This window comes from Trichechus manatus, unplaced genomic scaffold, assembly GCF_000243295.1.
Source record: "Trichechus manatus latirostris isolate Lorelei unplaced genomic scaffold, TriManLat1.0 scaffold00230, whole genome shotgun sequence".
Classification (NCBI taxonomy): Eukaryota; Metazoa; Chordata; class Mammalia; order Sirenia; family Trichechidae; genus Trichechus; species Trichechus manatus.
The window spans coordinates 2,681,217-2,695,169 of NW_004444166.1; the positions used below are offsets into that span (position 1 = coordinate 2,681,217).

Genomic DNA, 13,953 nt, shown 5'->3' on the forward strand with positions numbered 1-13,953 from the left:
TTCTAGGGTTTCAGGATTGTTGATTCTCTGTTTGGCTTAGTTTTTCGGATCTTTGTTGTGGAGGGACGGCGTGGCGCTTCTGCCTAGACCGCCATCTTGCCGGAGTCTCCTCATATTCTTTTTATGATTTTTTTTTCTTCTAAAACTGCCATATGCCTCTACATTATGGGGAATTCCAGTAAGAGAACCATAGAACTCTGAATGTTTGTTATTCCATCGTAGGGGAAATTAAAATTTAGTCTTATGCGTCTGTTGTATTTAAGAATTTGAAAAACTAGAAAGAAACAAACATTCTTGAGGCTGCTGTACTATAAACCCGTTCCTGTTGAGTCGATTCCAACTATAGGTATTGCAAAAAAACCCAAACCCACTACTGTCGAGTTGATTCTGACTCATAATGACCCCATAGGGTTTCCAAGGCTGTAAACTCTATGGAAGCGGACTGCCACATCTTTCTACCAAGGAGCCACTAGTGGTTTTGAACCACTAACCTTTCAGTAGCAGTCTGAGCGCTTTAACCAATGCACCACCAGGACTCTATACTGTAGGCATAGCATTCAGAAAATGTAGTTATAAACCTACATGTTGTAAATTAAGTTGCATGTTGTAGTCATTAGTTGTCATCAACTTTGTGTGGGTATGGTCTGTCGCCTCTTTAATTGTCCTCTAAATTTTAAACCTGTAAAGTATTTTTTAATGAAAAAAATAAGTAGTATGATAAAAGAACTTTTTGATTATCAACAGAATATAGTTGTAATTTATTTTTAAAATTATCATTGGGTTTGTATTTTAAGTTAAAAATTGAAATTTTCATACATACCAAAAATATTTTTTTTTTGAAAAAACAACTGTGTTTTAATAAACACGTGAAATATTTCTCTGTGAGAATGAATAGATATTTAGGTCAGGAATTTCTAAAGGTTTGTCATAAATGCTACACTGAAGTCTAAAGTGGTGTATTCTTGAGGCATGATGGATGGTCCTTTCCTGAGAGCAGCTGTTGGTTAATAAGATATGGGAAAGGGCCTGAAAGTGTTGTGGACGAGGGAAGCTATAGAGGACGGCTCCTCAGTGTACATACTTGTGATTCTGCTTTGTGTCAACCCTGCCACTGAGTGAGTTGTTGTTGTTGTTGGGTGCCTGTGGGTCAATTACGACTCATAGCAACCCCCAAGTGACAGAGTAGAAATGCCCTATAGGGTTTTCTAGGCTGTAATCTACGGAAGCAGAATGCCAGGTCTTTCTCCTGCAGAGCCACTGGGTGGGTTTGAGCCACCAGCCTTTCAGTTAGCAGCCAAGTGCTGAACCGTTACTACTTAGTAAGCAAGTGTATATGTTAATTATAATAAAATGAGTACAATTTAAACCTTTTATTATTGACATACATCCTGTAGCAGTCCAATCTTGTAATTAGAGTGGTCTGTGCTTTTTTTTTTTTTGAAGGAGCCCTGGTGGCGCAATCATTAAGAGCTTGGCTGCTAACTGACAGTTCGGCAGTTCAAACCCATCAGATGATCGCTGGAAGATGTGGCAGTCTGCTTCCATAAAGATTACAGTCTAGGAAACCATATGGGGCAGTTCTGCTCTGTCCCATAGGGTTATTATGAGTTGGAATTCACTCGACGACAGTGGGTTTGGTTTTTTTGTTTTGGTGCTTTTTGGAGGTGAGGGGAAGAGGGCAGCCAATGGGAAAGGGTTCTGAATCAGACATTTTGCAGTGTTTATAGATGGGAATCATCTACTGATATTTTTCATTAGACGTGAAAGAATATCCGCTTATGTTCTTGGGTAGCTCAGCTTTCTCTGATACTCTTGGGCTATTTCTACTCCGTGAAGAAAGTGGGCATCTCAAGTGCCACCTCTCTGAAGTACTTTTTTCCCTTAGGTGTGACTTCTTAATATCAGTCCAGGAGCTGGCAGGGGATATATTTTTAAATTACATGCCTTTCCCCTTCTTTTTTGTTGCTGACATACCATTTACAATTCTAGTTGATTTTAATAAAACATTGAGTATTAAACAAATATTTGACCAATTTTCTAGAAACAAACCAAACTCATTCCCATCGAGTTCATAGTGACCCTATAGGACAATGTAGAACTGCCCTATAGAGTTTCCAAAGAGCAGCTGGTGGATTTGAACTGCCAATCTTTTGGTTAACAGCCATAGCTCTTAACCGTTGTGCCACCAAAAAACCAAAATCAAACCTGTTGTCGTTGAGTCGATTCTGACTCACGGCGACCCTGTAGGACAGAGCAGAACTGACCATAGGGTTTCCAAGGAGCGGCTAGTAGATTGAAACTGCTGACCTTTTGGTTAATAGCTGAGCTCTTAACCACTGTGTCACTAGAGCTCCACCGTGCCACCATGGCTCCTACATTTTCCAAAGTGAGTATATATTGTATGAAGGTAGATCTGAACCCTACCTCAGAATGTTTTTCGATGCAGCATATTCCAAAAATGACCAGCCTGGGAAAATTTGCATTGGGTACTCCTTCCGCAGCCCTATTTCTTAGTTTCCTCTGTTACGGGAATTTACACTATTATCACCTTAAATGAATTTGATGTACACTGCCCTCCTAGGAAGGCAGGGTGGCCCAAAACTTCTCTCTAGAATTCCTCAGGTTGCAGGAGGAGGAGGAGAATGAAGGGATAATTATGTTACCTACAGAGTTAAAATTCCCGGTATTAATAGTTCATGAAATTTTTGAAAAACTTTTGCCAGTTTAAAAATATTTTAAGCTCAAAGACAACAAATACAAGGCATAAAATTACTTGGCTGTCATATATTCATTAACTAACTAGTTTTTGACACTTATTTCAAAATCAAAATTTACTTTGTTAACTTGTTTTCCTACAGAATTAGGATGCCCAGTATATTTGACAGTGGTCAGATTTTAGTGTTACATGAGGCATTGTGGTTTAGGGAGAAGGTAAACTGTGCTGGATGTCAGGAAACCTGTGTTCTAATCTGTGCTCTGCTGCCAGCTCCCTAATGTGGGTTGGATAACAGCCCTAACGAAGGACTCGAGACCTTTAAAAGGAATGGTTTGGAATAGTGGATCTCAGAGGGCTTTTTTTCCAGCTCTGAAATACTTTATTTGAGCAAATCAGTTGCAGAAGACAGAGCCCTGGTGGTGCAGTGGTTAAAAGCTACAGCTACTAACCAAAAGGTCGGCAATTCAAATCCACCAGCTGCTCCTTGGAAACCCTGTGTGGCAGTTATGTGTCCTATAGGGCCACTATGAGTCTGAATCGACTCGACAGCAACTTCTTTAAAGTTTTAAAAACCAAAGGTATCACTTTGATGACTAAGGTGCGCCTGACCCAAGCCGTGGTCTTTTCAGTTGCCTCATACGTATGAGAAAGCTGGACAATGAAAAAGGAAGACAGAAGAAGAATTGATGCATTTGGACTGATGTTGGTGAAGAATATATTGTGGACTGCCAGAAGAAGGAACAAATCAGTTTTGGAAGAAATACAACCAGAATGTTCCTTTTAAAGACAAGATGGTGAGAGTTTTGCTTACTTTGAACACATCATGAGGAAAGACTAATCGCTAGAAAAGGACATCATGGTTGTTAAAGAAGAGGGTCAGCGAAAGCGAGGGAAGCCCTCAATGAGATGGATTGACACAGTTGCTGCAGCAGTGGACTCAGACATACCAACGATCATGAAGATGGTGCAGGAGCAGGCACTGTTTTGTTCTGTTGTCTATATGGTTATCCTGAGTCGGAGCCGACTTGATGGCCACCAACAAGAACAACCCTTTTATTTAAACTGACACACAACATCCCCCTTTTCAAATGTACATTATGATTGACCAGAATTGTATTTTTTGTTTACCACTACATAGAAATTCTCCTGATGATGAAAATATAACATTTCCTTTTCTTATGGCTGACTTTTTAGTGATGCTGATTTGTTTAAGATTAAAGAACCCAATGTGGCATCATATTAATTTTAGGAGATTCTCCTTCAACACACTATTAGGCTTTATACACATAAGTTCTTTAATTATTTCCCAGGAGCCTTTAAATAAATTGAAAACAAGTAAGTCCTGTGTGTGTGTGTGTGTGTGTGTGTGTTTTAATTGGTCTGTTAACACTGTTTCTTTTTTTGTTTCCAGTAATAATATTCACTAATTTATCTATGTTTTGAACTGTTGGTGCATTACTTTTGTGTAAAAAACTAATGTCAAAAATGGATTTTTAAAATAAATTATTTAAAACGCAGATCAGTAAATCAATGACAAGATGATTTTAGGATCTCTTTTACATACTTAGCCAGAAGGGTCATCTACTGTTTTTTTAAAGTTTGTGTTTATTTGTACAAATCTCTTATGGAAACACTTTTTGTAATAAGTTATTTTTTTTCCTTGCATATCCTTGTTTAGCATCTGAATTTCTGCATAAATATATTCTAAAAATCATAATGAAAAAACAAGCTGAGATTTCATATCTCTTCTTTTAATGTTAAGCTTTGGTACCATATACCCCAATTTTATAATTTTACAGTGGTAAAATAAGAATGTTAATCACCACCTTTTCAATTGCCCTAGTTCATATTTCATGTGTTAAAAGTTCAAGAGAATTATATAACCCTAGGTAGTGAACAAGGAGCCCTGATGGTGCAACGGTTAAGCTCTCGGCTGCTAATTGAAACATTGGCATTTAGAACCTACACGGTGGCTTCGTGGGAGAAAGACATGGAGATCTGCTCCTGTAAAGATTATAACCTAGAAAAAACCCTATAAGGCAGTACTCCTGTGTCACTTGGGCCTCTATAAGTCAGAATTGACTTGATGGCATTCAACAACAACAGGTAGTAAATGACTTATCAAGATAATGAAGAAATCAAGACCCAGAGAATTTTAAGAAATTTCATATGGACACGGGTTGGTGGTGGAAAAGAGAACAAGAAGCAAGGCCTCTGGGTTCTTACCCAGTATTCTTTCCATTATACCAGTATTTTATTAAAATAATGACATCTGCCTTAGAGAAAATAAAATAGCTATCTCTCTAGTCTGTGACATATATGTATGTGAAATCCTGCTTTATAATATAAATACAAAGGAATGATTTTAATAATGTTTTTTCTTCTTCTGTTATGTCAGATATCCCAGGACATTTGGAAGAGTTCTTATAAATTTGGATTTTTTAATTACAAAATATCCATCTGGGACAAGACCATTTTTAGAAATGAGTAATAGAATCATGGAATTGGAAACAATCTCAAGTGGCCATGAATCCAAACTTGTCCCTTGAGTAAGGTCATCACTAAAAAGTGTGAAGGTTTTTTATATGCATAGAAACTGGTTTCATGCTAGGCCCCTAGAGTCATTTATCTCCTGTACTGTCCTATCTAAGTGAGTTATTTGTTAACTAGCGAGAATGACAAAATGTCAACATTTGGTCTTAAATTTGATGACCAAAAACTATTTAAAGCAAACAGATAAAGGTAACCCGCAATTTATACAAATCTCTATTTTAAAAAGTTTATTTGGAAAAAGGACGTCCCGGACCAATAGAAAGTAGAGGAACCCCCGAGACTGTTTCCCTAAGATACCCTTTGAACTTGGAGCTAAAACTGGAGCTCACTTTTCAGTCAAATAATATATTGGCTTATAAAATAAACAATATTACCCACAAGTAATGTGCTCCCTAAACAATCAACTATATGAGGCCAAATTGTCAACACTTAACCAGAAACAAAGATGAGAAGGCAAGGAGGGGAAGGAAGCTAGATCAATGGAAACAGAACGGAAATAATGAGAATGCTGACACATTTTGACAACTGTAACCAATGTCACAGAACAGTTTGTATAAAAATTGTTAAATGGGAACCTAATTTGCTGTGTAAACTTAAAACACAATAAAATATTATTTAAAAACTTTTTTTTATTTGGAACTCAAGACGTATTTCATCACAATAGCACTTAGTTTCCCAGGATATTCCACAAAATCCTATTTAACCCACAGTATAATATAAGCAACATCATGATAAGTGGAGAAAATCTTGAAGTTGTCAAGGATTTCATTTTACTTGTATCCACAGTCAACACCCATGCAAGCAGCAGTCAGGAAATCAAAAGACGCATTGCATTGGGCAAATCTGCTACAAAAGACCTCTTTAAAGTGTTGAAAAGCAAAGATGTCACCTTGAAGAATAAGGTGCACCTGACAAAAGCCATGGTATTTTCAGTCGCATCATATGCATGCGAAAGCTAGACAATGAATAAGGAAGACCGAAGAAGAATTGACACCTTTAAATTGTGGTGTTGGCGAAGAATATCAACTATACCATGGACTGCCAAAAGAATGAACAAATCTGTCTTGGAAGAAGTATAACCATAATGCTCCTTAGAAGGAAGGATGGCGACACTACGTCTTACTTTGGACATGTTATCAGGAGGGAATCAGTCCCTGGAGAAGGACATCATGCTTGGTAAAGTACAGGGTCAGCAAAAAAGAGGAAGACCCTCAACAAAATGGATTGACACAGTGGCTGCATTCAGGCATAACAAGGATCATGAGGATGGCGCAGGACCAGGCATTGTTTCGTCCTGTGGTGCATAGGGTTGCTATGAGTTGGAACCGACTTGAAGGTACCTAACGACAACAACAGCATGGTATATAAGGAGCCCTGGTTGCACAGTGATTATGTGCTCACCTGCTAACTGAAAGATCAGTGGTTCAAACTGATCAGCTAGCCGTTCTGTGAGACAAAGACGTGGCAGTCTGCTTCCATAAAGACTACAGCCTTGGAGAATCTATGGGGCAGTTCTACTCTGTCCTACAGGATCGCTATGAGTCAGAATTGACTCAGTGGCAATGGGTTTGTTTTTTTGGTTATAATGTAAGAAAAACAATACCATAATCCTCATTCTGAGTTCCAGTTCTGAATGCCAGAAACACAGCTCCTCCGGTTAAACTTCTGGATTTCAACCTGATCACTTCCTGCACTAAACCGTAAGATAGGATGTATGTAGATGATAATTTCAAAATGGGGAGAGGAAGAGGGAAAACAAAACTTAATGGCTGCTAAGAAGAAGGAAAAGGGTCCTAGGAAATTGAAAGAATTCTTGGTTAGTCTTTGCCTGTAGTAAAAATAAAACAGTTTGATAAGGACTTTCCGTGCTTTGGAGCTTCTGCAAAACACCAGGCTAGGGTTTGACGTTAGGTTTGTTTGGTGCACATCCATCATGCAGGAAGATCTGAAAACTCTTCCCCGTGAATGAGTCAGTCCTGAAACTTTTTGAAGGTTACAAGCCGTTAAAAAGTTGTCTCAAAGGGAAACTCCCCACGATCCCCAGGAAAGTTGTAGGACATTTATTTGCATAACACTAAACTTTTCCATTGGACCATTTCAGGGTTTTAAGTAAGTTAAATTTGAGGCAGTATTTTAACTGATTTAAATGAAGATTGGTATTGTTTTTGTAGTACAGAACTTCTCCAATAACAAAATTGACCATATCTGTCAATTGGAATAAAATTATTCTTGACTTGAGTTTTATTTGTATTTGTTTCCCTGCCCATTTCCTTGTAGAAATTTTTAATAAGCAGTGAAATGACCAAAAGCTAGACAGCCGGGGGAAGAAGATAATCTAAAACATGCTTAATTACCGTCAGAATAATAAAAACTTTATATGGAGATAATACAAGAACACTCAGATTATCCAAAAACATTTTTAAATGGCCTTCCACTGTTATTAGATTAAATACGCTTCTTTGTAATTGCATCTACGTGATGGTCTTTCATTCATATATACGTATATGTGTGTGTATATATATATGGATATGTACATATGTTTATAAAATAAATATCTCTTAAGATATAAGAATGTAGTTAAGTGATAATGAACAGATCATTTAAGCAGTATTCCTTAACGATACTGCAGCATATCATGTCTTATTTGCCCATTTTCTTAAAAATTATATTCAGAAATCCATTATCTTGTATTTTAAAACCTCACTAAATTATTATTGTAACTAGAGATAATTAAGATAGTCACAGTTCATTTTAGTGAAATGCATCTGTCTGGACTCCGTGTCTTTATTTTACTTTTGCACTATTTGCAATTAAGCTTTCTCCAAAAGTTAGAGCAGTAGTGTGTTAGTGAAGACAGCCCGGAGGAAAGTCTTTGAGTGAACTCTTTAGCTTTAGAGATTTCAGGGGATTTTTGCCTTGTGAGTAAATTGTAAAGTAGAGGCTGTAACATAATTCTCCATTCCTTCTAGCATCTTCAACTTTGTATGTCATTCTGTCTACATGTAACCACACCTGCCTTTTTTCTTAAAGTTTGCATATTTGTGTTTTCTGTATATTTTTCTTGATTAACAAGAAGTCTCTGTGTTACTTGTTTTTTCAAACATTATCTCCTTAATTTATCATTTTCTCTTTTCCATTTTCTAATTCATAATCTGCTCTAATCTGTATTAATTCCCATTGCTTGTTTTCCTTAGATATAATTATGACTGTTACTATGCTGATGAAAACAGCTTTGTCCACATTCTATGTAGGGGTGCTTTTTAAAATCATTCTTCTCTGTGCATTTTGTGACTGCAGCTTTTATTTTCTGGGCCTTTTGATTTTTACTTTTTTAGTATTCCTAGGTTTAATTCATTGAAATCACATAATGCGGCTTGGAGAATGTTAGCTTTTTAATAATTTATTCAGGTTGGCTTTGCATGTTATACAGTGGTCTTCAAACCCTTTGCTTATGTGCTCACTGAAAGAATTTTGATTAAATATCCCCTCACACATTTTTAAAGTTGAAATTTAATGTTTTTTATCAAAAATGAATAGTTGTAAAGGATTAATTTTCTATGTATGGCAACATTGACATTTCAGGTAAACTGTATATAACACTTAAAATATGTCCACTCGATTATAAATGTCCTAGCAATTTGATGATGATCATCATTTATTTGTAAATACATTAAGAAACGCTGACAATAGAATATTTTACATTATTTTGTATTCTCTTTGAAACTAGTATTTTTATTATTTTTCTAGAGTATTTTATCTTTTAAAAAATATTTTATTGTGTTTTGCAAAAAAAGACCAGATTTACTGGCCTAAAGGAGACGGGAGAAACCCCGAGAGTATGGCCCCTAGACACCCTTTTAGCTCAGTGATGAAGTTACCTCTGAGGTTCACTGTTCAGCCTGGGAGTGGACAGCCCCGTAAAACCAAATGAGACTAACGAGGTACAGGAGTCCAGTGACAAGGGCCAGAAAGCAGAAGGGGACAAGGAAGCTGGTGATAGGGAACCCAAGGTTGAGTAAGGATATTGTTGATGAGTTGTGAGATTGTTAACCATTGTCATAGGGCAACATTTGTAGTAACTGTTAAATGAGAAACTATTTTGTTCTGTAAGCCTTCATCTTAAGTGAGAATAACAGCACAATTCGAAGAGCGTAGTCACTGTCACTGAACTGTGCGTGTAGAAATTTTTGAAATGGTGTATATTTGGCTATGTGTATTTTCACCAAAAAAAAGGTTGAGAAGTTAGAGGGTTGATACGTTGTGGGGTTGTTAACCAGTGTCATAAAACAACGTGTACTTCTGTTTCATGAGAAACGATTTGTTCTGTAAGCCTTCACCTGAAGTACAATAAAAAAATAAAAATATATAAAATAAAAAAAAATTTATTGTGTTTTAAGTGAAAGTTTAGAATATTTTATCTTAATGTACTATATCTTTCTTTATTCTTGAAACTCCTTTATTTAATGTATTGTATTCTCTGGTACAAGCACAACTATATATAAAAGTAAAATTTAAAATTTTCTGTGGCCACAAGGTTCTAGGAGATAGAAATACATTTTCTGCTTTGAGTTTTTAAATTATAATCAGTATACACTTGGTCAAAAACAAATATGCACATTCTAATGAATAATTATTGATAGTAAAAAATAAAATTCTATTGGAAATGTATTTCTTAGTAACATGGGACAGTGAGTACAGCAGTTAAGCAAATAATGCCTTGTTTAATTGGGGAACAGTTCAATTGTTCATTGTTCTTTGGTTCACTACCCTAGAGTGTTTATGTTGGGGCGCTGCCTTGTGGCAAGTTTCTGGATGGAGGTCTTCATCAAAGTGAAAGTGGGAAAGGAGAGTCTCTTCCGGAAATCAATATAAACCAAACCCGTTGCCATCTTATTGATTCCGACTCCTAGTGACCCTATAGGACAGAGTAGAACTGCCCCGTAGGGTTTCCAAGGCGGTAAATCTTTACAGAAGCAGACTGCCACATCTTTCTCCCGCAGAGCAGCTGGTGGGTTCGAACTACTGACCTTTTGGTTAGCAGCTGAGTGTTTTAACCATTGTGCCACCAGGGCTCCTTCCAAATCAATATAAGGGTCTGAAATTGAGTCCTTTACAACTGTTCACACTTGCATGCACTTTAGAATTTTTTCCTTACTCCAAGACTACAGGTGCCACAGCTTGAAGACCGCTAATCTAATGTTATGGTCTGACGTTTCATGAGTCTGCCTTGACTCACGGAAACGCTGCCTGGTCCTGGGCTATCCCCATAATCAGTTGCAGATTGGATTGTTGTTATCCATGGGGTTTTCACTGGTTGCTTTCCAGAAGTAGACCACCAGGCCTTTCTTCCTAGTTTGTCTTGGTCTAGAAGTTTCCCTGAAACCTGTTCAGCATCCTAGCAACATGCAAGCCTCCACTGATAGACCAATGGTGGCTGTGCACAAACGGCATTAGCCAAGAGGTAAACCCGGGTCTCCTGCATGGTAGATGGAGGATTCTACCACTGAACCACCGATGCCCCCACTAGTCTAATGATATTTTTTTTTATGAATGGTCATGAATATTTCTTTAAAAGTATGTCACTTATTTGTAGGTTTTCGAATTTGCTCTGTATCTATTAAACCAAATTCAAATGTATTAATTGTTTAGATGAGTAATTCAGTTGGCACACTAATAACATTTTAGATAGTCTTCTTTGAAGGACTATCCCTTGCATTTTAGGATACCTACTGTCCCTGACTCTTGCCTTTTAAATACTGGTAGTGTCTGTGAATACTAAACATTGTGGCACCCAGACATTGTGGCAACCCACGTACCTCCTACTCCTCACACCCCAGTTCCAGACGTCAGGAAAGGGTCCGGTTGCAATCCCCAATCTCCTTTTATGCCGGTTTGCCTTTTCAGAAATTTGGAAGACCTGTTTTCTTTCCGTTCATTTCTTTTTGTGTTTCTTAACTGCTTTTGCTTTATTTGATGCATAGAGTTCATGCCTTTTATATCTTCGTTTTAGATTGTAACCTTAATGTTGTTATTGTTAAGCCATTGAGTCAGTTCTGACTCATAGTGACCCTGTGTACGACAGAATAAAACACAGCCTGGTCCTGCGCCATGCTCACAGTTGCTGTGTGTTTGAGCCTATTGTTGCAGCCACTGTGTCAGTCCATCTTCTTGAGGGTCATCTTCTTTCTTGCTGACCCTCTCCTTTACCAAGCATGATGTCCTTCTCCAGGAACTGGTCCCTCCTGATAACATGTCCAAATATGTGAGACACGGTCTCACCATCCTTGCTTCTAAGGAACATTCTGGCTGTATTTCTTCCAAGACAGATGTGTTCATTCTTCTGGAAGTCCATGATATATTTGGTACTTTTCATTAACACCATAATCCAAATGCATCAGTTCTTCTTCAGTCTTCCTTATTCATTAATAGATCCTTTTTTTTATCCAGAATAATGCTGCTTTGTATCATAAATTCTACCTTATGTGATATTAATATTGTATCCCCTGCTTTCTTTTTACTTGAATGTGCCTGGTTTATCTGTGCCTATAGCTTTACATTTCACCTTCCCATTATGGCTGCTTTCTAAAGCTGTTGGTGCTCATGTGCAGAATGGGTTCCAAGACTTGTTGTCCCATCTGTCCTAGTCCCACTCCCATCTGCACACTTCAGCTCTGCAAATGAAGTGGTAGTGATTCTTCATCAGGATTTCCCCCGTATAGGAAGTCCTGTGACACTGCACAGGCTTTTCAGGGTGGGCAGTGCAGGGTGGTTGGAGGTGCCTTCCTCAGCCAGTCACAACCACAGGGGGTCTAGCAGGAATTCCTCCGTGTTTTTAGAATGTGATGGGCTCTGTTAGTGCTAGGTTATCTCCTGGTTTTATACCTTTTAGTCATTTCTGTTGGTATGAGGGAAGGGGGAGACTATTAGATGCCTACACTTAAGTTACCATTTTGTTTGAAAGTTGGCCATTAAAAAAAATTCTGTTCTTTTTAAAGCATATCAGTGATTTTCAAATTATGTAAATGCAAAATCCTGGACAATGGGTATATCTACTGTTTATGTTTATTACTGATATAAAACTGGTCTTTTTTTTGCTTTAGTACAGTTTTATGAAAGTTTAAATATTCAAAAAACTACTTGATGGACATTTTAGCGAAGAAATTGTATCATTCTACCAGTGATAGAGGATGCGTTTTTATATGTTAAACGTTAGACTGAAATGTCACAGCACCAGAGTAACTTTAGAAAGCATTTTGCAGTTCTTAAAAGATTTATGCTTTAGTGGTTTATGTCATTAGAAACCCTAACATCTCTTTTATATACACACGCATACTTTTTTACTTTGTTCATCAGTTTGATTTGTGAAAATGACAAGCCCACGTTCTTGAGGATTTCATCTTCACGAACTTGTCAGATGCTTTTCCTTTCTGTAGTCACAGATGGCGTAATATCTGTCTCTGTTGAACAACCACTCATATGTGTCCATCTCCATCTTTACTGGATAAATAATAATTCAGTATCCCTGAAATGGCTATGATAATTCGATTCCAAAAGAGAATTCAAGCTTTGTAAGTATTGTCCTATTCAGAATTTGATAATCTGTGTTCCAGTCTCTCTAGTACATTTGAATATGTTGCATTTTTATTGGAATGCATGGGGTGGTACTACTTTGTGTAAATTACTTAGAATAGACTTGGTGAGGAAGCCCTAAATGTGACCTCTTTGCTTTCTAAAACTGGCGTTTACCATTCCAAAATCAGTCACTAGTGGTATTTCTTATTTCCAAAGTGACCTACGCTTGATTGAGTAAAATCGAATCTAATAGTTTAAATTCCCCAGGTATTTTTAGTGAGTGTTTACAGTGAATGTCTTTATCTAAAACTATTTTAATCTGTACCAAACCTTTGCTTTCCACTATTTCAGATTTAGAAAACAGGGTTTTTGTTTTTTCGTCTCCTGTCAGTAAAAACAAGTTGATGATGTAGCAGTGGTTCATGTGTACAATTTTAACTATTTGGGCTTGGTGAGGAGAAGAAACGGGTGAAGAAATAAAGTTTTTAGGACTGAGTTGATGATTTCTTTCATACTAGAGGAATGTCTGTTTTTAGCATTACATTTTATTTTGAAGAGTTAGACTGTTGATTTTAAAGTGAGGAGTGATATTAAAAGTGTAAAATTTCAATAGTCCATTGTTATTCTTTCAAGATTTATAAACTATATGCATGCCCAACACACGTGTATGTTTGTGTATATTTAATTTCTTAAATTTTGATTGTGGGGATTTAATGCTCTGAATTTACTCATGCTCTCCAAGTCCCCCTATATCCAGTGCAGAAGTGAACTTTTAGGTCTGACAGTGAGCTGAACAACATTCCCAAGGAGAGGGAATATGGTCTTGAAGATCAGCTGTTATAAATATTGCAAGAATACATTATTGATAGGAGAAGTTGAAGAATACCAGCTATCCTGTTGTCTCACGCTAGATCATTGCTGACGCTGGTTCTGAGACGCACTTGAATCTTCAGAAAGGTTACTGATGTCCATTTCTTAAAGTTTAATCTGTTTCAAACAGACAGTATCTCTAAAGCCACATTTCTTTAAATATCACATTTTTCCGTTTATATGTTTAATTAATGTGAGATTTAGGGGAAATATTATAGCAACATTGATTATATTTTTTTAAT

The 13,953-nt window shown here is 37.0% G+C and overlaps 1 protein-coding gene across 1 annotated transcript in view; it reads left to right on the top strand.

Annotated features, from left to right (window-relative positions):
- Positions 1-13,953, top strand: part of TENM3 (teneurin transmembrane protein 3) — a 660,303-nt gene that overhangs the window by 211,104 nt on the left and 435,246 nt on the right. The gene's annotated exons all lie outside the window — the stretch shown is intronic.